This window comes from Apium graveolens, chromosome 5 (genome assembly GCF_009905375.1).
Source record: "Apium graveolens cultivar Ventura chromosome 5, ASM990537v1, whole genome shotgun sequence".
Taxonomy (NCBI): Eukaryota; Viridiplantae; Streptophyta; class Magnoliopsida; order Apiales; family Apiaceae; genus Apium; species Apium graveolens.
Genome location: NC_133651.1, coordinates 98,736,309 through 98,760,837, shown reverse-complemented (window position 1 = coordinate 98,760,837; position 24,529 = coordinate 98,736,309).

The window sequence follows — 24,529 nt, the reverse complement described above, 5'->3', positions numbered from 1 at the left end:
TTAGCCTCAAATTCATAAAGTAGAGATTGAGATAGGGGTTGCATGAGCAACTGATAGAGTTGATGACTGTAAAAGGCTGTTGAGTTGTGCTTAAGGTGATGAGTCCTGAGAAATTTTAAGTAGATACTCGAAATGTAGCAGTGTCTGTTCTTTAGCATGATTCTGAGGATGGAATCCTTTTAAGGGGGGAAGGATGTAACGTCTGGGATATATTACGTAAATATCTTTATCAATAAATATTTATTATGTGATTTTATGTGAATTTTGGTGAATTATTTGATAATTAATATTAATATTTGGATGTTTATTTCTGATAAAATTGAGATATTTTAATTTCCAATTATCCAGAATTGAATATAGATAATTTTGGTATTTTTCTGGTAATTGTTTTTGGATTATTATACGATTTTATAAGAATTTATAGAATTGTTAATGATTATTTTTACGTAAATGTAAAATTACTTTTTAGAATCAGAAATCGTTTCACCTCAACCATTTTTGCATTTTTACAACCCGAAACTCTTCCGAAAACTACTTCCTAACCGAATCTGATAATTCTGAACACTTTCCGTGTTTTAACTTTTTTCCATCCGGGGTACGGTTTGACCTGTACGAGTCCCGGTGTGAAATTTTCGATACGCAAATCATTTTATATATCGATAAGAATCCATATTATCAAAAGGCGAGACATTATCACCTTAATTTCGTATAAAGTATTTTATAGGAAGCTCTGTTTTGATAATTATCCAATTCTGGTATTAAAATCGTATCATCTTTTCAGTTAGCGGCTAAGTAACCTATTTTCAGATCCGGTCTGTAAATGTAATTATCGAATTCTTAATAAATAAAATATGTGATGGGTCTGTTAGCTGTGTGTTACCATATTGTTAATTTTGGGTAATTGTTAGATACAAACCTTATTTGTATAATTAATTATTGAACGATATGGTATTATTTTATTTTAAAATTATTTTATTGAATTTTATTCTTATAAATGCAAACATTATCTCTAAAATTATTTTGTTGCTTTATAGTTTCATTTATTATTTTTAGGAGTTTATATAATTTAGAAATCAATATTTCATTGATTATTTATCTTTAAATAATTTTCTGATTTCATTAAATGGTAAAATCAGTATTTAATTCCAGAGTGCTTCAAAAATCATAAAATTTTTATTTTATTAAGTTTGGATTGTTCCGAGAATTTTAAAATTATTTTGGAAATTCTCAGGATTAAAATCACTCACGCGTTGATTCATTTATTTGTTAAACGCGGGTTTAAATTTCGCTTCAGAAATTATTTTAAGATTACACAATTTATGTTCTATTAGTTTCGGGATATTTATAAAGTTTTAAAACTTATAATTCTCGGGTTAATGTTAACCGCAAATGAATCATTAAATTACAAGTGTAGTGTTAAATGCGGGGTTTTCAGATTAAATAATTACGAAATATAACAGATAATTACAGTCGTGTATATCTATTGCTCCAGTGGAATTATATCTCCTTTATCTAGTCTCTCGGCCGCCTATCTCTCGAGGCTCTCTCGTTTCTCCTCTCTCAATCCTCCCTATTCTCTCTCTTTCGATCTATGTTCTCTCCCTTGTTACCTTCGATTCCCTACTATTTCACTTTTTATTTCCCCTCCTTCCCTGTCATGGTGAGTGTTCGTCGCCTCCGTTTTTTTTCTTTCTCCGGTGACCGCCTCGAGTCCTGGTTCCTTCCTGTTTATTTCAGTTGTGTGTGCGTTATGTATATATGGGTGTGTGTAGAGTCGTGCGTGTCGTGTGTGTGTTTTGTTGAGTGCCACTGTCTCTAATCCCCCATCGCCGCCTCTCTCCGTTTCCGGCGAGGCTGATGGCGCGTGGGCGACCCTTCAGGGGGATGTTTAGGCAGTTGAGTGTCTAGTTCGGTTCAGTGTTTTGCTGTTGTTGCCTTGCTTTGTGATTGATTCGTGATGTTGCGCGTGTTTACACGCGTCAGGTTTCTGAAAGTTTTATTGATTTAATTAAGTATTTTCTGTAGGATTCTATTGATTAACATTTTGTGATTTAAATAAATTCTTGCGATATTATATTAAATTAATCGATAGAATTTACGTAGGATGCCCGATATAACGGGAACCCGTAAATTTTATCGCCATCGGCAATGAGCCTCGGCGAGCCGACTTTGGGCGATGATGATTTTTATTTGAGTCCTACATTATTAATTAAATAAAAATATTTGGTAAATCGATTGTGAAACGAAAATGCGAATAAAATAAAAATTTGAATAAAAAAATGCAAAATATTAGTAGTAATAATAATTAAGCGAATCGGAGTTTGGGACTTGGTAATTGGATTGTGGATTGAATTGCTTGATGTGATTGTTGATTATGATTGACGTCGAACTGATTCGACGGGTAGGCCGATAAATAAAGGAGACGCTACCCGATTTTCGGGAAAATTAATTCCGAAAATACGGGAACGTAACCTTTAATTGTCGGAAACGTCAAACGAGGATATAATTGAACTTTATGAAACATAATTACGTGACGTGACAAGATATTTTGTGAATAATCGATTACCCTATTTTTCAAAACGACAAATATACGTATTTTCCAAAATTAAATACCGAACCGAGTTTCGAAGATGTGAACCATAATTGCTATGTGTATTTCAATAATACATATAAATATGAATTCGGTTATGAAACCGTATGGGTAGAATAGGATAACGATTTGATGTTAAGCTTAAGCGGTTATCTGAATTAGGGTATTTCAACCCTGTAGGTTTTAGACGGAAGACCCGAGATTTGACATCGGACTAGGAACGATCAAGTGATTAGACGTCGAGATCAACGAAGTTCCAACTGAAGAGTCTGAATGTTGGGATCGTATCCAGAATAGGATAGTAGTTTGACGATAAAGCCGAACGATCAAAGTCGAACCAAAGTCAATAACGGTTAAAGCTTATTGAGGCAAGTATTCCTGATTTTCTTTTAAAATACTGCAAGTATTCCCGAATTTTCTTTTAAATACTGCAAGTATTCCTGATTTTCTTTTTAATACTGTAATTATTTCTTCGTTCCTATTCTAAGTTCAGAATAGTTAAATGTTTTATATTTCGCTGCAATTACTCTGATTATGCATGTTCTTTTATTCTTGTTCCTATAATTCGATTGCTCTCGTGAGCAAATACCCATTCTTTCAGGTTATTTGCGAACCCTGAATTGAGATGTTTTGAATTCAAAATGATTTGACATCAAAACACTCTACGGGCTGGATAGTGATATTTTGGGGATTGAGTTTTACTTAATCCTGAGGACCGGGATGACTGGTTTCTCGAGATGGGTCGTAGTGCCTGGGGACCCGACTAGATCTGTATATTGAGATATAGATCTGCATTATATTCTGACTGATCAGCAGAATATAGATGCGGACTAGTATCCAGTCTACTTTGTTGTTGATCGCCTTTAACGACAATCTCTCTCGAAAGGTTTTCATGATTCCAAAACCGGACAAAACCCTGATTCAGGAGATGAATCGAGGAATCGCTTGTCATTTTTGGATTTTAGTTAAAGGCTGGTGACAGCCAACGTTTATTCGCTCACTCACTCAAAATAAATAGAATGGTTTAAAATTGTTTTCAAATTTTGTCCGGAAGTTTTCGTTGATATTAATGTTTGAAACTAAAATTATATACTTGCTGGGCATTTTTGGCTCACTCTTGCTTTGTAAATTCTTATTTCTGCCAGAAACAAATAAGGATAAAAGTGAATAGCTTTGATAGACAACAAAAGTTAGAGAAATTTCCGCTGCGAGAGGTTGAAGAGGTTAGAAGAATGTGACAAGAGCATTAGTTCAAAGGTATTTACACTTGTATTCTAGTTATTGTGAGTTGTAAAGGGTTAGATTCTTGTTTCATACCATAACCTGTAAATGATCTGGATTCAAAGGGTTATTTGTTTATTATTTTATTTTATGTAAAAAGTGTTTAGTGACACCAAATTTTGACCCCGGATTTGGGCTGTTACACAAAATAACATTCTTAACTTTTATGTTCTAAACTTTCTCAACGACTGGACATTTGACTTTGTAAACAGCCTTGGCAAATTTCTGTTTAGGCTTAGGCACAAATGTCTCCTTTCTAGCTTTAGGAGGACCAGCAGTCTTAGACCTATTATGCTTCCTATTATTCACATGCTGACGAGGAGTAGTCTTATCACTAGAAACATGCTTACCATTAAAATAAGCATATATCAAATTAAAGGCATAAGACATGCAATTAGGAACACCACATACTTTATGAGAGTAATTAGCAACATGCAAATTATGCATGGTAGGCATGGCATTTTTGTTATCCAACTCAGGTGTGTCTGAGTTAGTCTTAGTTGCTTTCACAACTTTGACTGGAACTTTTGACACACTTGACTTGGAAACAACCTTCTCATTAGCAAGATCTTCAGCACGTATTTCTTCTCGAATAATAAAGGAGGTCTCATCAAATGGTTCAGCAATTGATTCTTTATAAAAGGGTTTATCAACACCTTTAAGTACATGTGGTACTTCCATACCTTTAACACAAACATGAGGAGGGGAGTTTATGCCTAATTCTCCAATAGCAACATTATAATCATAACCTACTCCAGATGTTTGATTAATAGCTTGCTTATTGTAGAACTCTTTAGCCTTAGAGCAAGAATTAAAGTAAGCTTTAACCTTAGTCTCAAGACCGGTGATCTTGTCTTTGAGAATAGTTTCAAGTTATCTATAACAGTCAACTCTATTCTCTAGAAAAGATATTTGTTCTTTTAATTTGTCTTGATTAATGTGCACAAGTCTTAATTCATTGACCTCTTTCTCAAGGTCTTTGATTTGTTGAGTTAACATTTCATTATCACGACGAGCACAATCTAAGGAGCCTCCTAGATGATAAACTAATTCAGCATTAGTAAATTTTACCTCTTTTCTTGACGATGAAGTGTTTCCATCAATAGCCATAAGAGCAAGATTCCCAACTTCTTCATCTTTACTGTCAGTATCATCCCAACTCCTTCCCTTTGCCAGGTAAGCCCTTTCAGATCTACTCTTCTGATTAGAATCATAAGAGTTCTTTCTTACTTGCTTTGGCTTCCTGCATTCTGTGGCAAAGTGTCCCAACTCATTGCAGTTAAAGCATCGAATAGTGCTCCGATCAACCATCCCTGTTTTGTATCCACCACTGCTGGTGTTAGAGGATGAAGATCCACCTTTCTGGAATCTGTTGTAGTTGGACTTGTACTTGAACTTGGGATTCCTCTTGAATCTGACATTGGAGAATCTCTTGACAATCAGGGCCATTGACTCATCTTCCAATTGCCCCAGCTCTTCCAAGGAGTAAAAATCATCACCGGATTGATTTATAGTAGGAAGATCAAATTCTTCTACTATCACATTTTCTTCAGCCTTGGAAGACTGTACCATTCTCTCTGACTTTTGAGATTGTTGTTGTTGTTGTTGTTGTTGTTCAGCTACTAGAGCAGTAGACGTGCTGACCACTCTACCTTTCCCGTAGACTTCCTTCTACTGAATCTGCTCAAACTCATAGGTTTTTAACACACCATAGAGCCTTTCCAAAGAAATCTCATTCAGATCTATCGCTTCTCTTATGGCAGTAATTATATATTCAAGATGAGTTGGCAGTGTTAAAAGGAACTTTTTGTTGACCTCCCTGATTGAATAATATTTTCCATTTATGTTCAGGTTGTTGATCAATGCATTGTACCTCTCAAACACTTCAGTAATTCCTTCTCCTGGATTGGATTTAAAATGTTCATACTCAGAGGTTAGGATCTCTAACTTGTTCTCCCGAGCTTCCTATGTGCCTTCATTAATCACCTCAATAGTTTCCCAGATGTGTTTGGAATTTTTATAGTTCATCACATGTCTGTTCATCAAGGAATCAAGGGAATCAACTAAAATTAATTGAAGGCTGGCATCCAAAGAGGCTTCTTCTTTTTCAGCAAGAGAAGAATCCTCAGGGTCTTTTACATATGTTCTAGCTTTGGTAATTACAACATCATTTTCTACAACCTCTGATTCAATAACCATCGGAATTTTCGGACCCTTCTTTAACACATCCAGATATTTGGGATTTGCAACTTGTAAGAACAAGAGCATCTTCTTCTTCCATAATTTTCTTTATCAAACAGTGGGATTTTAACGGTTCCAACTTTTTGTGAAGTCGTTATGAATTTTTGAATAAATAAAAATTCAAGGAGTGGAAGAATCACAAAAGTCTAGGATCTTGATTTGTTCGTTAATCCAAAGGCTCTAATACCAATTGTTAGGTCCCAATATGTTTGTAGAAGGAGGTTTGAATACAAACTATACCGTTTAATCGAATATAATGCGGAATTAAAAAGTGAAATAAAATTCAAGTTAAATAAAATAATTATTAAAATTGAAAGGTGTTACAACAACGGTATCGTTTACAAGGGATTAATCTCAAATAAATTATTCCAAATCTAGAATAAATTCGACATGAACTTTTTCTATTTTTAAAATAAAAAGATCAATTGCTAAAAGCTATTTGAGATTAAGTTCTAGGGATTTTTCTAGTGGTTTAGATTTAACAATAAATACTAGAAATTAATGTCCTGAAATATTGCAGTTGAAGATAATAAGTTTTCAGCTTCTTTTCTTTCTTTGTTCTTGAGTTGGTTGAATATTCAATGTGTTGTTTTGAATGATCTGCTTCTTTTTTCTTAAGTAATCAATCAATCCAATTGAATTGTACTGGCAAGACTATCGGCAAGAAAATCCTTTAAGCTGGAGAGACTTTCGGCAAGACAATCCTTTGAGCTGGAGAGACTTTCGGTATGACAATTGAATTGTCATACCAGTTCAAATGTTTGTCTTGCTGAATTAATATTGAATATTAATTCAAAATCAATTCTGAAAATAAATAATATTAATTCAGAATTAATTAACCAATTAATTCAATTAATCAATAAATTAATCTTTGCAAATATAATTTATTTTCTTAATTAAATTATATGACTTAATTAATTAATAGAGAATTAATACTATTCTTGAACAACAACCACTCTTCTGACAATATTCTGAAAATCACTGAAAATTATGAATCAATTCCACCACTTCAATGTTGACACTCGATGTACTGTCTGGTTCATGAATGACTAACTTCCGTGACATTTCTTCATGTCTTGACTTTGATAACATGATTTTCTTCAGATTAAATCCCTGTAATTATCTGATACCCTGACAAGATCTCTGACACTTGATTAAATCCATAAGCTTGATTTATATCACTGAGGCTTGATCAATTTCTTGAACTTCTTCCAGTGACATAATTCCTCAAGTCTGTAGATGAACAATGTTTCTTAATCCTTTGACATATGTTACTTTGAGAGATCTCTTTGACGATAGAACCACTATTTACTTGTTACATTCTTATTTGAGTTGAGTTAAATCCTCGAATAAACAAATAGGCTATGACATATGCCTTTCAAGCACACTCGCAATAACACAAGTGACTCGTTCTGACATCTCATGACATTGTTGTCTTCTATTTTAACAATTCACTGATATGCTACTCCTGCGATTGCTAGATGCCCGATATACATTACTATCTAACTTTACTCTGGATCCCACTGTATGGGTCTTGATTATCTTGAAAGACTCGCATTTTTAATAAAAAAAATAACACTTTAATCATCTAAACCATAATTACTTGAGGAACTGTGCGTCCAAATCCTATCGTTTACCCATACGATAGCCCACACAAAATTACAATAGTCAAACACAAGACTCTTGACCAACGTACAAACGTAATTCACATAGCACATACACCTTAAAATGCGTGTCAGACACTCTCTAAAAAATGTAAATAATTGAAAGGGACGAAGGGAGTAAATAATTTACCAAATTAATTTTGAAATTAAATTGATTTTTCAAAATTAAAAACTGAATTTTGATTTATATTTTAAATAAAATATGTAGAAACAGATTTTTAAATCACAGAATAAGAAACAGAAGATCAAAGTTGGGTCAAATGGGTTAACCAAACGGGTCACCAAGAAATCAGGCGGGTTGGCAAGAACACCGCCAGAATTCTGGGTTTTCCAGAATCCGGCCGGTGAGCCCCAACTCCGGCCGAGTTCCGGTGACTGCCAAAATGGGTCAAAACAACAAGATTTTAACAGGTTTTTGACTTGATTACATTCAACATCCTCCTAGCAATCCCAGACTAACAATTACAATATCAAACAAATAACAATTCGTCGATTCTGGTGAGTTTAATACCAAAATCCGGCGAATGTCCGGTGAACCTCGATTTTGACCAAAATTTGATGAAAATTCACGAATTTGATGTCAAAACAACGATAATTAAACATCAAACATATTCACAATCTTATAAACATCAAACAATCAAGAACAAGTCCAGAATTTTGAATTTAAAATCTGACAAAACCCAAAACTCGATTTTTTCACTACGGAATCAAAATCATACAAGTAGTATATGAAAATAATACTTACAACCTCAGGAATGATGATCAATTCATAAAATAATCAAACAATCATTCAAAATTCAAAACTGAATTTAAATCAAAAATTTGAAAAATCAAAATACAAGAATAATCATACTTATTCGATGTTTTTGGTATATAATTGATCATTTCGATACGAGTTTCACAACGGTATGAAGAACACAGTCAATGTATACTTGGATTGATCAGAAAGCTTAATTCTTTGAATATGGTTTTCGAAAACTAAAATATACTGATAATTCGATAAATAGAGAAAAATATGAATGTATATCTGTTTGTTTTGAATTACTACAAACTGAATAAGTTAGGTACGAGACGTATTTATATTTACACTAACGGTCCCGATAAATCACAAAGTTGTACCTTGTTCTTGTATAAATTAGATCACAAGCCCTAAAATAATAATTTACGGGGAAAAGCTGTAAAAATATAATTTATGGATAAATACAATATTTATGTCAAAATTCCCCAAAACTTACGTACATCTTAAAAATATGAAAACACGGACTATCTGAAGAGTCCTTAATTTTATAAAAATATAAGTACAGATTTTGTGGGCTTTTACGTCCCGGTCGGGTCCTGGTCCGATAACTTTTGGAAAACTAAATTACTTTCTAAATTAATAGTATACCCCAAAAACACATATAACGAATGCAAATGCGCAAAAAGCGAGATAAAATAAGTACCTCGATAAAAACGCACTTTAACATGCGTCCAGAAAGCGTATAAGTTCGTATAAATGCATTTTAAACATGTCATGAGCATCCGAAAAATATTCTGGTCCTTACGGGACCACATAGAAATGCACCTCATGTTAAATTATGGCCAGACATATTTTAAATAATATTAAACATATTATCATTCATTTAACATGTAAAAAAATAGCTGTAAAATATTATTTTTAAATATTTTTAAACCTCACCTTTTGCCCGGATGAACACGGTTAAAATACCAAATAATATTTCTTACACAAATAAAATATTGAGGCGAGTAAAATATCCACTGGATCCCCAAAATTGGAAAATACACTCAGTTTTACCGATATCGATAAAACAATCGGCTTTTAGTTAAAATTTTAAATTGTAAAAGTACTTAAATACTTTCACGATAATAACAGATTTTGGGACAAACTACCAATTAGTACATTGCCATTTAATGAAACGAACATGTCATACAGGAATAAAATATCCACAATTTTATTCCTTCTAAATCAGAAAATCATATAAACATACTCAAATAATAATAATAATAATAATAATATTAATAATAATAATAATAATAATAATAATAATAATAATAATAATAATAATAATAGCTCAAAATAAGGGATATCACAGTGTCAAAGAAACTCCCCCTCAGTTATTTATCTGTTGACAACGGTCAACTCACATCATCTTAGTACTTCCGCCGGAAAATTCTAAAAGTGCATATATATACATATAAAATGAGTTATGCCTATCAATAAGCAAAACATTTTGGGAACTCGAGGAGTACTAGTTCTTGGGATATGATAGGATTCTTAAAGGACAAAGGAGGGGTATAGATCCAGTACTTCGAGTACTGAGGAGACTACTAATTTAATTTCCGTATGAGAAGTTACCATGTGCACTGAAGAACATGCGAAGTATGCAAAATATACCTGGGAAAAGGGGAAGCATATAATGTAATACCCGAGAAATTTTATGACTGTAATTACGTGTTTAATAATTAAATATATGTTTCTTATTTGAATTTGGTGCATTTTCATTTTTCTGAATTTAAAAAATGCAATTTTAAGCATTATTATCGCTACGTGTTATGTGTTATCTGTTCTAGGGCATGTTACGTATTTTAGCATGTTCTATAATCGTTTTCGGGTTTTGTTATCATTTTAGAAAATATTTCATTTTAGAAAAAGGTATCGAACCGAGCCCCTACCGAGACGTCAGAGCCCTCAAAATTCATGTTTTTATCTTTACAAAATTATGGGTATTTAAAAGATTCGTTATTTTTGCATTTTTGAAATATTCATAATTTTTGGGGAATTTTGACATATATATTGTATTTATTTAAAATCATTATTTTTAAAATTATTCCCCATAAAATTAATTTTTGGGCTAATTATTTTAATTAAGGGAATAAACACCCTTAATTAATTTTAGGGGTATAATTTTTCTCTTAATAGAAATAGCATCTTTTATATTATTATTATTTTAATTGTCATAAATATCAGATTATATCAGAAAAATCAGATTGGGGATTAGGGTTTTGTGTTCTTGTGTTCAATCCATAGATTTCAAGTGATTTGATCCCCGTTTTTGAAGCTTGAGTAACAGAATCGAAGCTTGGAACTTTTTCTATCTCATACCATCAGTTTCATCAAGGTTAATCGAATCAAAACTATTCGATTTCCTTTTTAATAGATTAAAATTGGGATTTCGTTTGTAGTAATCGTTCATCGTTTTGATTGTTATAAATTGATTTATCTGTTAATTTCTTATCGTTTCGTGTATATTTAGTTGTTGTTTGAAACCGAATTGATGAGGTCCGAGTTGAGGGTTTAATCAGTAGGACTTTTTCAATTTTCTGATCAAGATTGTGATTTTTAATCAACATAAGTTGTTGGGTTGAGTTTGTATGAATCTAAGGATCATTTCAATATGAAATCGCTGAGTTCTGTTTCCATTTCTGTTGAATCATGTTTTGGCCCGATCTTTCCACTGGCGGTGTCGATGCTTAGCCGTGAATCGCTATTGGGTTATCACTTGTTATGCTAGTTATTTGATTCGAGAGGCTGGGTCGTGGAAGAGTTGTTTGGGAATGGAAACATTCGAAATCGGAAGGGTTTAGGACTGAAACGGCGATGTTCGAAAAAACGGAGCTCGCCGGATTCTGCGACGAGTTCATGGTGATTTTAGCGACCTGGTTTCAACGCAGACCCGACCCATTTTGGTTTCTTTTGACCCGCTTCCAATATGAAAATTCTCAATCCCATTTCCTGATTATGTTTCTGGAATTCCTGTCTTAAAAATAAATCAAAAGTCATATTTTATTTTCAAAAATTAATTTTAAATAAAAATTAATTTAGTTAATAAATTTAAATAATTAACTAAATTATTTTAATTCTACAATATTTGTTTTATTATTTTCAAAAATCCAAATTTGATTTAATTATTTATAATTTATTTTATTTAATTATTTATGAATTTAATTAATTCATTAATTCATTTAATCAATTAATTTTATTTATAAATAACTAAATAAAATGTAATTATTTATAATTAAGCCAAATAATATTTTAAAATTATTTTGAGTTTTTAATAATATATGAATATATTTAATATTTAATTAATATTATTATTAATTTATTTATTTTTATTTTACTCGTGATAAATAGACCTTTTATCCGTTTAATACGAAATAAACATGTCTAAGAAAATTATATCGCTTCCATTTAAAATACTTTCGAGACGCAAATTCTTTTACATCGAAAGCTCGCTCATTTTATAAGTCTCTCTGAGTCAGATATTTACCGAAATATTATATTTTGACCTGAATTCAGTTTTAAAAACACTGAACCCTATCTTTTGACGATCTGAACTATATGTTACGTGAATTACATGCTTACATGCTATGTGGAGTATGTGTTATCTGTTTAACTATTTTAAATGCATTATTTAGATATAAACAATTGGGTAGATGTTAATCGTTGTTTTATTCCCTAACAATACAACAAGAATTACAGAAGGGGAGGTTGAATGTAATTCTGGCTACTTTTTCAAATTTAAAAAACGTTCTAACTTGATAAATATGACAGTGTTTCATTAGCAATGGTGCGGAATAAAAGAGTGATAGAAATCAAAACACTAAGTAATAAAAACACAAGCTTTTAAAACTTTCTAGTGGATTTGAAAGTATCCACCAGATATATATATATATATATATATATATCAAATTATAAACTCTGTGAAGCTTTGAATAGCTCAAAGCTGCTTACAAGTTTGAACAACTAAACTTCATAGAAATACTTACAGAATACAGCTTGATATATTTTTCTGAAAATAAGCTTGCTTAGTTAATTGTTCTACTTGCTACACTTGGTTTATATATTAAGAAGTTACAAGACAAGATAATAAAACAAAACATATCTAGTCTAACTCTATGCTGCTTCACTACTCTATTCCATCATCTTTGAATATCTTCACAATTACATGAAAATGGTAATACTTCTTTGTTCTCAAATTCCTTCTTAACAGGCTGCCACATTCTTTTTGAAAACACCCAACGCATGTGACTGTATTGTCACTGTCAACAGCTATTTGAATTTGATCATCTGTCGGGACTATGTTTGTCATCCGTCGGGAGCTTTGTTGATCATCCGTCGGGAGTCTAGTAGATCATCCGTCGAGAGTCTATCTACCACTTGACTCTATTTCACTTATACATAATTACAAGACATCTCATATTTACAATTAATCAACCTATTCTGTATATCAATCTAGTAGTCAACATGACTTACAGAACCCTAAGCAATCTACTTGACTAATACATGTTGTTTGCGGAAATGTGCTACAGTACTTATTTGTTACATAAGCTACTCACTCGATGGAAGTCAATTTGTCATCCGTCGGGACTATAAAGTTCATCCGTCGGGACTATATTAGATCATCCATCGAGTGCTACAAAATTCACTAAGTTAAATCTACTAAGGTGTTTTGTTTAACTTATCATCAAGTTCACAACATATTCCTAACACGTTGAGACGTATAGTTATGTCGACTGAGTTTTTTCTGGTTTATTAAAAATAGTACTTTTGTTTATAGAATCGAGTGGCCAGGAGTTTTAGTCAGGTCTTAGGAAAAGCTAGGAAGCAGGTTAAGCATACCAGGAAAGTATCACTATCTTTATTTATCATTCAAGTGATGTTTTCTTTAAACCCTATTATGCAGGAATTTCTACCTTAACTCGATATTTTAACAATTGTATTTCAATATTATGTTCAGTACAACTTTCATTGTGATACAGATTGAGATACAATTTTAGTAATTAATTTGCTAGAATCCAGATTCCTATACTGTTTTCAAACAGTGTTTCCTTTGATGTTGGTTGAACAGTGAGATAAACTGTTTAATATTAAAGTTGATTTTATGACTATTCCTGATAAATAGGAATAATAGTTATTGTTGTATAAGAATTTCAATTACCCTGAATTCTTATATTCTAGATTGGATGGTTGCGTAGGAGGCCGTTGTGTCGGTCCAGCGTGTGAATATATTACGACATACTGTAATATATATGATTATTATTATAGGCCATTGTGTTTCCTTTTTGGGTACCCCTATTTTTGGATATGCTTTGGCATACCTATGTTGCTTCGTGACTGATCATCGGAGGCAGCACGGCGTCTTGAGGATTCCAATCTAACTTATTGATAGTCATAAAAGACTAACTAAAATTTTAGTTCTAAATTCTTAAACAGAATTTGGTTACAAATTTGTGATAAAGATTCTTTCATTTATCCCAGGCTTTATGATACAGATTCTTTTTGTTTTCTCATATTGATTTATTGTTATATTATTGTTGCTTGGTTAAGATTTTATACCTGCTGAGCATTTCATTGGCTCATACTAGTTTTATGAATCTTATTATTCAGATAGACCAGAACATGATAATCCACTAACCTAAGGAAAGTTGTGAACCAAGATTGTCTGAAGATCTTTAGTTTTGTTATGCTTGTACAGGTAGAGGTTCTGAGACATTTGAACTAGTATAGTAGTGTGTTGTAATAAAATTTGATATAGTTTGTAAAACTAAATAGACTTTTGGTTTATAATATCTTCAGGTTTGTAGTAGTGCCTGTTTCATACTATAACATGTGATCGATCCAGTTGCATTAAGGGGTCGTATTTATTATTTTATTCTGTTATGTATATCAGGTTATTGTTTATCAATTAGTGACTCCCAAATCAAGACCCCTGGTTTATAGGGCGTTACTAGTTGGTATCTGAGCTACAAGTTTTGGTCACTGAAATAGGATTAAGTATTTTTCAAATTAAGTTATCGGAAGATCACATGAGATAAGATTTAGCTCTTGTTAAGTTTAGCTTAGGCTGTTGGTTATAGCCTATAGTTTTAGGTTATTTTGGTTTATCGTTTCTCGTGTGCAGTATTAGACCTTGGTGTCGTGGCCTTATTCTTTTAAATTTTCAAGAATAATAAGGATTTTGTTGGATTCTGAGTTGGAGAATTTTGATCTTTCATTTTTCTGTGAGATAATAGGCAATTAGATGGTAATCATGTAGCATGAGTTTTGACATGTCAATAATAGTATTTATTTAAAAGCATGCTTGCAGATTACTAAATAAATTTCTTGTTTCTTAATAGAGAAATGGATCAAGTCGTTGCCAATATGTTTGGGATAATGCAACAACAGATGGCCTATATGGCACAAATGCAATAACAGCAACTGCAGCAATAGCAGGCCCCGCCAGTTGTGACTTTTAAGACTTTTTAAGCTATGAATCCACCTGAATTTAAAGGATCTGCTGATCCGGTAGAAGCAAGGACATGACTTAAAGTAATATAGAAGGCATTTGCGTTAACTAAAGCTGGGGGAAATCAGAAGACATAATTTGCTAGTTACTTTTTACAAGAAGAAGCTATTGGCAGGAATCAAGAAAGGCGTTGGAAGAAGTAGAAGTGATCACATGGGAAAGGTTCAAAAAGTTGTTACTGGAAAAATATTTCCCAGATTATATGTAAGACCAGATGGAAGAAAAGTTCTTGGAGCTCAAACTGGGAAACCTAAGTGTTGTTGACTATGAAGGAAGGTTTGTTCCAGAGTTTTTTAGTACAGATGTAAAGAGAGCAAAAAGGTTTCAGCAGGGACTGACACCATGGATTAGAAGTAGGATAGCTTTGCGTGAATTGAAATCTTACTCTTCAGTTGTTCAGAAAGCTATGATAACAGAAGGTGAAAGTAATTGGTCCCAAAAGGAAAGGGACAGTAAAAAGAGGAAAATGGAGACTCGAGAGGGAAGTAACAGACAGGGAAATTTTCAGGGTAATTTCAACAAGAGGCCGGAATTCCAGCCAGACCGGAATGTGGAATTCAAGAGACAACGGTTCGGAAATGAAGGGCAAGGCAACCGTTTCCAAAATACACCTCAACAGGGGTTTAATTGTCCACCAGTGCTCGAATGTAAAACTTGTGGGAAAAAGCATCCTGGAGTTTGTAGATTAAGTGTGACATGCTTCAAGTGTGAGTAGAAGGGACATTATGTTAATGAATGCCCGATTCAGAAATAGACAATAGCAGCTATATGTTTTAAATTTGGAAAGATCGGTCATATTTCCAAAAATTGTAGGGCACCAGCTTCGGCTTCTAATGTACAACGATCATCAGGACCACCACAGAATCAGCCAAAGGCAAGGACTTTCAATATGATTGTGCGGGATATAGTTCAAAATGCAGATGTGGTTGCAAGTACGCTTCATATGAACTCTGTAGATGCCAAAGTAATAATTGATTATGGAGCTACCAATTCTTTTATTTCTGAAGATTTTGTTCATAAACTGTTGTGTGAAACCCAACCGTTAGTAAAGCGTTAATTATAGAAATAGCTATCAGGATTGTATCCCGGTTGACCGAGTGTGTTCCTAGTGTGTCATTGAGATCGAAGGATATCATTTTCGTGCTAACTTGATACCTTTCAAGTTAGGACAGTTTGATGTTATATTAGGATTGGATTGGTTGACAGAGTATAACACCCGGATAAACTATAAGAATAGGAAGGTGACGTTTGAATGCCAGACGATACAGGTGTAATATTCCGAGGAAAGAAGCAAACTAAGAAATTCTTAACCATTATGCAAGCAAGGAGATTTCTACGTCAGGGTTGTGAAGCTTATCTTGCTCATGTCATGGATGTCACTAAAGAAGCCCCGAAGACAGAAGAAATTGTGGTGGTAAATGAATTTCCAGATGAACTTCCAGGTCTACCTCTGGATAGAGTTATTGAGTTTGCTATCGATCTAGCACCAGGTATATAACCAGTTTCTAAAGTACCATACAGGATGGCCCCCGTGGAAATAAAAGAACTAATAATTCAACTTCAAGATATTTTGGAAAAAGGTGTAATAAGACCAAGTGTATCCCCATGGGGTGCACCAGTATTGTTTGTGAAGAAGAAAGATGGAAGCATGAGATTATGTATTGACTACCGGGAGTTTAACAAGTTAAACATCAAGAATAAGTATCCATTGTCAAGGATTGATGATCTATTTGACCAACTCAAAGGCGCGGTGTGGTTTTCTAAGATTGATTTAAGATCTGGCTATCACCAATTGAAGATAAACCTGAGGAAATTCCAAAGACTACTTTCTGAACCAGGTATGGACATTATGAATTTTTAGTTATGGCGTTTGGTTTGACCAATTCACCATCTTCTTTTATGGATCTAATGAATAGAGTTTTTAAGAAATATTTGGATAAGTTTGTGATTGTATTCATAGACAACATCTTGATATACTCAGAAACTGAAGAGGAGCATGTAGAGTATTTGAGATTAGCTTTAGAAACCTTGAGAAAAGAGAAATTGAATGCCAAGTTTTCCAAGTGTTAATTTTGGTTAAGAGAAGTACAATTTCTCGGGCACATGATCATCAATGAAGGAATAAAAGTAGATCCAGCAAAGATAGAGTCAATTATGAATTAGGATAGACCAAAGACGCCTACAAGGTCAGAAGCTTTATAGGATTATCGGGATACTATCGAAGATTTGTTAAAGACTTTTCCAAGATAGCCACGCCATTGATAAAGTTGACCCAGAAGAATGAAAATTTTATATGGAATGATAAATGTGAAGAAAGTTTCCAGGTGCTAAAGCAAAGATTAGTAACTACACTTTGCCAGACGAGCAAAGGAACTTTGTTATTTATAGTGATGCCTCTCACAAAGGATTAAGATGTTTCTTGATGCAGCATGATAAGGTAATTGTGTACGCTTCTAGAAAATTAAGACTTCACGAATAGAAGTATCCAATGCATGACTTGGAGCTAGCCGTAATAGTATTTGCACTGAAGATCTAAGGACACTACTTGTATGGAGAAAAGTGTGAGATCTACACGGACCACAAGAGTTTGCAGTACGTCTTCACTCAGAAGGAACTTAACATGAGACAATGACGCTCATTGGAGCTGATCAAAGACTATGATTGTTCTATCAACTATCATCCGGGTAAGGCCAATATAGTAGCAGATGCTTTGAGTAGAAAGGACAGACTGAATTTGTTAACTTCAGCAGAAGAATTAGTGAAAGAGTTTAAGAAATTGGAAATTGAGATTTGTGTTCCCAAGTCAACCAGCGAGATGATCTACACAATGACATTCCATCCAGAGCTGTTATAGAAGATTAAGAAGTGTCAAGAAGAGATCATGACCCATAAAAAAGAAGAACTGACAGGAGAAGATCTGGGAAGTCAAAAGGATGATAAAGGAATTTTGAGATTCTCTTCCAGAATTTGGATACCCAATGTGCTAGAAATAAAAGATAAAATTATGCGCGATGCTCACAACTCCAGGTATTCTATCCATCCTGGGAGTACTAAGATGTACAGAGATTTGAAGGAAAACTTTTGGTGTCCAAATATGAAGAAGAAAATTACAAAGTGGGTGAGTAAGTGTTGTACTTGTTAGAGGGTCAAAGCAGAACACCTGAGGCTAAGTGGATTACTTCATCCACTAGAAATTCCATAATGGAAAAGGGAACATCTTGCCATGGATTTCGCAGTGGGATAATAAAAAACCAGAGCCAATCACAATGCTATTTGGGTTATCATTGACAAGTTAACTAAATTCGCTCATTTTCTCCCAATCAACGAGAAGTTTTCGCTAGAGAAGTTGGTTCAGTTGTATCTAAATGAGATAGTGATACGACATGAAGTCCCAGTATCAATTGTATCATATCAAGATCCTCGTTTTAACTCAAGATTCTGGAGGCAATTTCAAGAATGTTTGGGGACAAAGCTAAATATGAGTACTGCTTATCATCCGCAAACAAATGGACAAAGTGAAAGGACAATCCAAACAGTAGTAGATATGCTTAGAGTGTGTACACTGGATTTTGAAGGCAGTTTGGATGAACATTTACCATTGGTGGAATTCTCTTACAACAACAGCTTTCATACAAGCATTGGAATGCCACCTTATAAAGCTTTATATGGAAGAAAATACAGATCTCCAGTATGTTGGGAAGAAGTTGGTGAAAGTAAAATTTTGAGTCCAAAACTGTTCCAATAGATGAAAGAAAAAGTTGAATTAATTCGAAAGTGACTGGAATCCGCGGAAGATCGACAACGTAAGTATGCTGATCAAGCAAGGAAAAATATAGATTTCAAAATGGGAGAATCTGTATTATTAAAGGTATCACCATGGAAAGGATTGTCAAGATTCGGGAAAAAGGGAAAGCTCAATCCAAGATTTGTTGGTCCTTTTAAGATACTAAAGCGTGTGGGAAAGGTTGCATATGAGCTGGCTTTACCGCCACATACACAGCACATTCATAACGTCTTTCATGTATCAATGCTGAAGAAGTATACTCCAGATTCAAATTATGTGATAGAGTTTGAGCCGATAGAATTTCAACCAGATATGTCTATTATGGAGCAGGCAATAGAAATCCTAGATCGTAAGGGGAAGGTGTTAAGAAATAAGTCGGTGTCCCTAGTTAAAGTTTTATGGAGGAATCTCGTGGTTGAGGAGTCAACCGGGGAACTTGAGAGCGAAATGCTTGACAAGTATCCTCATATGTTTTCTCTAGTTTGATTCTGGGGAAAAAATCCTGTTAAGGGGGAAAGATGTAATACCCGAGAAATTTTGTGACTGTAATTACGTGTTTAATAAATAAATATATGTTCCGTTTTCGAATTTGGTGCATTTTCATTTTTTTGAATTTTAAAAACGCAATTTAAAGCATTATTCTCGCTACGTGTTACACGTTATCTATTATGGGGCATGTTATCTGCTTTAGCATGTTCTATCATCGTTTTCGGGCTTTATTATTATTCTAGAAAATATTTTGTTTTAGAAAAATGTATCGAGCCGGGCCCCTACCGGGACATCAGAGCACTCAAAATTCATGTTTTTATTTTTACAAAATTATGGGTATTTTAAAGATTCGTTATTTTTACATTTTGAAACATTCATAATTTTGGGAAATTTTGACATATGTATTTTATTTATTTAAAATTATTCCCCATAAAATTAATTTTAGGGCTAATAATTTTAATTAAGGCAATAAAACACTCTTAATTGATTTTGGGGGTATAATTTTTCGGTTAATATAAATAGCAGATATTTATTAATATTATTAATATTATTTTAATTATCACAAAAATCAGATTATATCAGAAAAATCAGATTGGGGATTAGGGGTTTGTGTTCTTGTGTTAAATGTATCGATTTCAAGTGATTTGATCTCCGTTTTTGAAGCTTGAGTAACAGAATCGAAGCTTGGAACTTGTTCTATCTCATTTTATCATCGGTTTCATCAAGGTTAATAGAATCAAAACTATTTAATTTCATTTTTAATCGATTAAAATTGGGATTTCGTTTGTATTAATCGTCCATCATTTTGATTGTTATGAATTGATTTATCTGTTAATTTCTAATCGTTTCTTGTATATTTAGTTGTAGTTTGAAACCGAATTGATGAGGTCCGAGTTGAGGATTTAATCGATAGGAATTTTTCAATTTTCTAATCAAGATTGTGATTGTTAATCAATATAAGTTGCTGGGTTGAGTTTGTATGAATCTTAGGATCATTTCAATATAAATATCGTTGAGTTCTGTTTCTGTTTTCGTTGAATCATGTTTTGGCCGGGTTTTTCCACCGACAGTGTCGATGCTTAGCCGCGAATCACTGTTGGGTTATCGATTGTTATGCTAGTTGTTTGATTCGAGAGGCTGGGTCATGGGAGAGTTGTTTGGGAATGGAAATGTTCGAAATCGGAAGGGTTTAAGACTAAAACGGCAATGGTCGAAAAAACGGAGCTCGCCGGATTCTGCGGAATTCCCGGCGAGTTCTTGGTGATTTTAGCGACCCACTTTCAACCCAGACCGGACCTATTTTGGTTTCTTTAGACCCGCTTAGAATCTGAAAATTCTCAAACCCATTTCCTGATTATGTTTCTGGAATTTCTATTTTAAAAATAAATCAAAATTCAAATTTTATTTTCAAAAATTGATTTTAATATCAAAATTAATTAGTTAATTTTTTAAATAATTAACTAAATTATTTTAATTCTAGAATATTATTTTCTTTGATTATTTTCAAAAATCCAAATTTGATTTAATTATTTATAATTTATTTTAATTAATTATGTATGAATTTAATTAATTAAATATTTCATTTAATCAATTAATTTTATTTATAAATAGCTAAATAAAATGTAATTATTTATAATTAAGCGAAATATTATTCTAAAATTATTTTGAGCTTTTAAAAATATATGAATGTATTTAATAATCAATTAATATTGTTATTCATTTATTTATTCTTATTTTATTTAAATAGACCGTTTGTCCTTTTAATACGAAACAAACGTGTCTAGACTCAGAAAATTACTCCGCTTCCATTTAAAATACTTTCGAGACAGAAGTCCTTTTGTATCGAAAGGTCGATCATTTTATAAGTCTCTTTGAGTCAGATATTTACCGATTCATTATATTTTGACATAAATTCAGTTTTAAAAATACTAAACCCTATCCTTTGACGATCTGATCTATATGTTACGTGAATTACATGCTTACATGTTATGTGGAGTATCTGTTATCTGTTTAACTATTTTAAATGCATTATTTAGATATAAACGACTGGGTAGATGTTAATCGTTGAGACGTATAGTTACATCGACTGAGTTTTGTCTGGTTTATTAAAAATAGTACTTTTGTTTATAGAATCGAGTGGCCGGGAGTTTCAGTCAGGTCTTAGGAAAAGCTAGGAAGCAGGTTGTGCATACCAGGCAAGTATCACTATCTTTACTTATCGTTCAAGTGATGTTTTCTTTAAACCCCATTATACAAGTATTTCTACCTTAACTCGATATTTTAGCAATTGCATTTCATTACTATGTTCAATACAGCTTTCATTGTGATACAGATTGAGATACAATTCTAGTAATTATTCTGCTAGAATCCAGATTCCTATACTATTTTCAAACAGTGTTTCCTTTGTTGTTGGTTAAACAATGAGATACACTATTTAATATTAAAGTTGATTTTATGGTTATTTCTGCTAAATAGGAATAGTAGTTATTGTTGTATAAGAATTCCAGTTACTCTAAATTCTTATATTCTAGATTGGATGGTTGCGTAGGAGGTCGTGGCGCCGGTCCAGCGTGTGAATATATTACGACATACTGTAATATATATGATTATTATTATAGGCCAGTGTGTTGCCTTTTTGGGTACCCCTATTTTTGGATATGCTTCGGCATACTGATTACTTCGTGACTAATCATCGGAGGCAGCAAAACGTCTTGAGGATTCCAATCTAATTTATTGATATTCATAAAAGACTAAATGAAAGTTGAGTTTTTAATTCTTAAACTGAATTTGGTTATAAATATTTGATAAAGATTCTTTCATTTATCCCAGGCTTTATGATACAGATTCTTTTTACTGTCTCATATTGATTTACTATTATATTTTTATTGCTTGTTTAGGAGATTTTATACCTGCTGAGTTTTTCATTTGCTCATACTAGTTTTATGAATCTTATTATTCAGCTAGACCAGAACAAGATTATCCACCAACCTAAAGAAAGTTATGAACCAAGACTGTCTGAAGATCTTTAGTTTTGTTATGCTTATATAGGTAGAGGTTCTGAGACATTTGAACTAGTATAGTAGTGTGTTGTAATAAAATTTGATATAATTTGTAAAACTAAATAGACTTTTGGTTTGTAATATCTTAAGGTTTGTAGTAGTGCCTATTTCATACTATAACCTGTGATCGATCCAGTTGCATTAACGGGTCATATTTATTATTGTATTCCACTGTGTATATCAGGTTACTATTTATCAATTAGTGACTCCGAAATCAAGACCCCTGGTTTTTAGGGTGTTACATATAAAGTCTGAAGGCGTCTAGGGTGACAACCGGGAGTAAGGAAGTCGTCCTTCTACATGTAAAGAACAATAATAACATTCTGCTATACGAGTGATCATCGTATAGTAGGGCTCCGATGAATGTCATATTCTTCCTATTGGAATTGATATGCAATATCGTAACACAAGCATTGGTGATGGGTTTACTTAAAAGGTATTCGCAGAATTAATAAAATTAATCAAAGACATGGTTTGGAAAACGTCTGTATCTCCAGGAAAACTACTTTTTAATATATGTATATCCTTACACAGATTAATATAATTTCTTTAACAGTCTTTTCATACTATTGATTATTATGGCTGAGCATTATTGCTCACTCCTGCTTTCTTTTAAATGTCACAACACAACAGATTACCAGTATGCCGGTGTGGGACTTAGTCACTTGCAATCGTGGGGAGAATCCCTTGCAACTTTGTCTCAGGTGGACCAGATTATTCAGATAGGTATAAGATGTTAGTAGTAATTATTGTGACTTCATGTAGAGGTTACCAATAATTGATTGAGATCATGTACAGTAAATTTGAGTTGTAATAAAAGAATATTACATTTTGTGCATCATTTCTAAGGCTATAATTTGTGTGTATGTGAAAGAGAGTGGGGTCTGTTGGATTATTGAATCAATACAGGTTATACATGATTGAAGGATTGTGTGACGACCAAGATTCCTGACCCCGGATTTGGGGGCATTACATCTGTGTTTTATAGTATTTCTCTCAAGATAATTCTCTCTAAAAATGCACACTATAAAAACTATTTCTTGAGAGATAACACTGCTACTACTTGGTTTATATATGACCAAGATACAATCTTTACTACACAAAATATATCACGGTCTTCCAGGTCCAATAAGATTGTTTCGACATTCTTTCCCGTGAGGCTTGATTCAATCTTGACATATTTCTTTGAATATTGCTTCAATTGTCCTGCATGAAATATAATGTTTCTTCTTTTTCTTCGAATTTCAAGAGCACATGCAAATTTTTACTTGGCTTTTATTTTCTTTACTGAGATTCCAATCAACCTATATGTTGTGTCAGAATCAGGATTTGACTACTGTTACATCCCTATCAACTGATATTCAGAATGGTTTAACCATTAATAGTGAATCTTTAGCCATTAATGGATTAATGATGTTAGGTCTTGATGTTGTTGCTTCATTTAGCAGTTGATAATTCACTTCACTTAAACAGAATTACATGGCATCACATATTTATAATTAACTATCATATTTTAGATTATCCATTGAGGCAACATGACTTCAGAATCAATAACATCAGTAACTTATGTAGAAATCTCATAGAAAATTTTGCAAAACCTCATCAATTGATGGGCTATCCTATCAATGGCTATCCATTGGGACAGTTAGTCGTTGAAGGCTACAATTTGACTTAAATAAACTTATGTTATGTGTTTTGCTCATCATCAAGAAATATATCTAATTCCTAACAACTATATTGGTGCAAAAGTTAAAACCTAAAAGGTCATTAACCCTTTAAATAAAATATTACAGGGAGTATTCAATTTAAATTTTAGAGGATTGATAAAAAATTGAATTTTAAAATATTTTCGTTGAATTTAATAGTTCACGGACTTTGGTGGAGTTAATTTAAAAAAATATTACGGAATCTTAATTATTTTGTAAAGTTTTTCAGAAATCTATTAAAATCTTATGCATCTTAGAGAGGTTCTAAAAGATTAAAAATATTTGAACAAATCCATCAAAATACACCCATTTATCAAATGACACAAAGAAAAATTTGGCAAAAATGCCAAGTGTTGAGTTGTTTTTTTTTGCAAAAATACTATTTAACCAAATATCTTGCATATTTACTGTAATTTCAAAAACAAA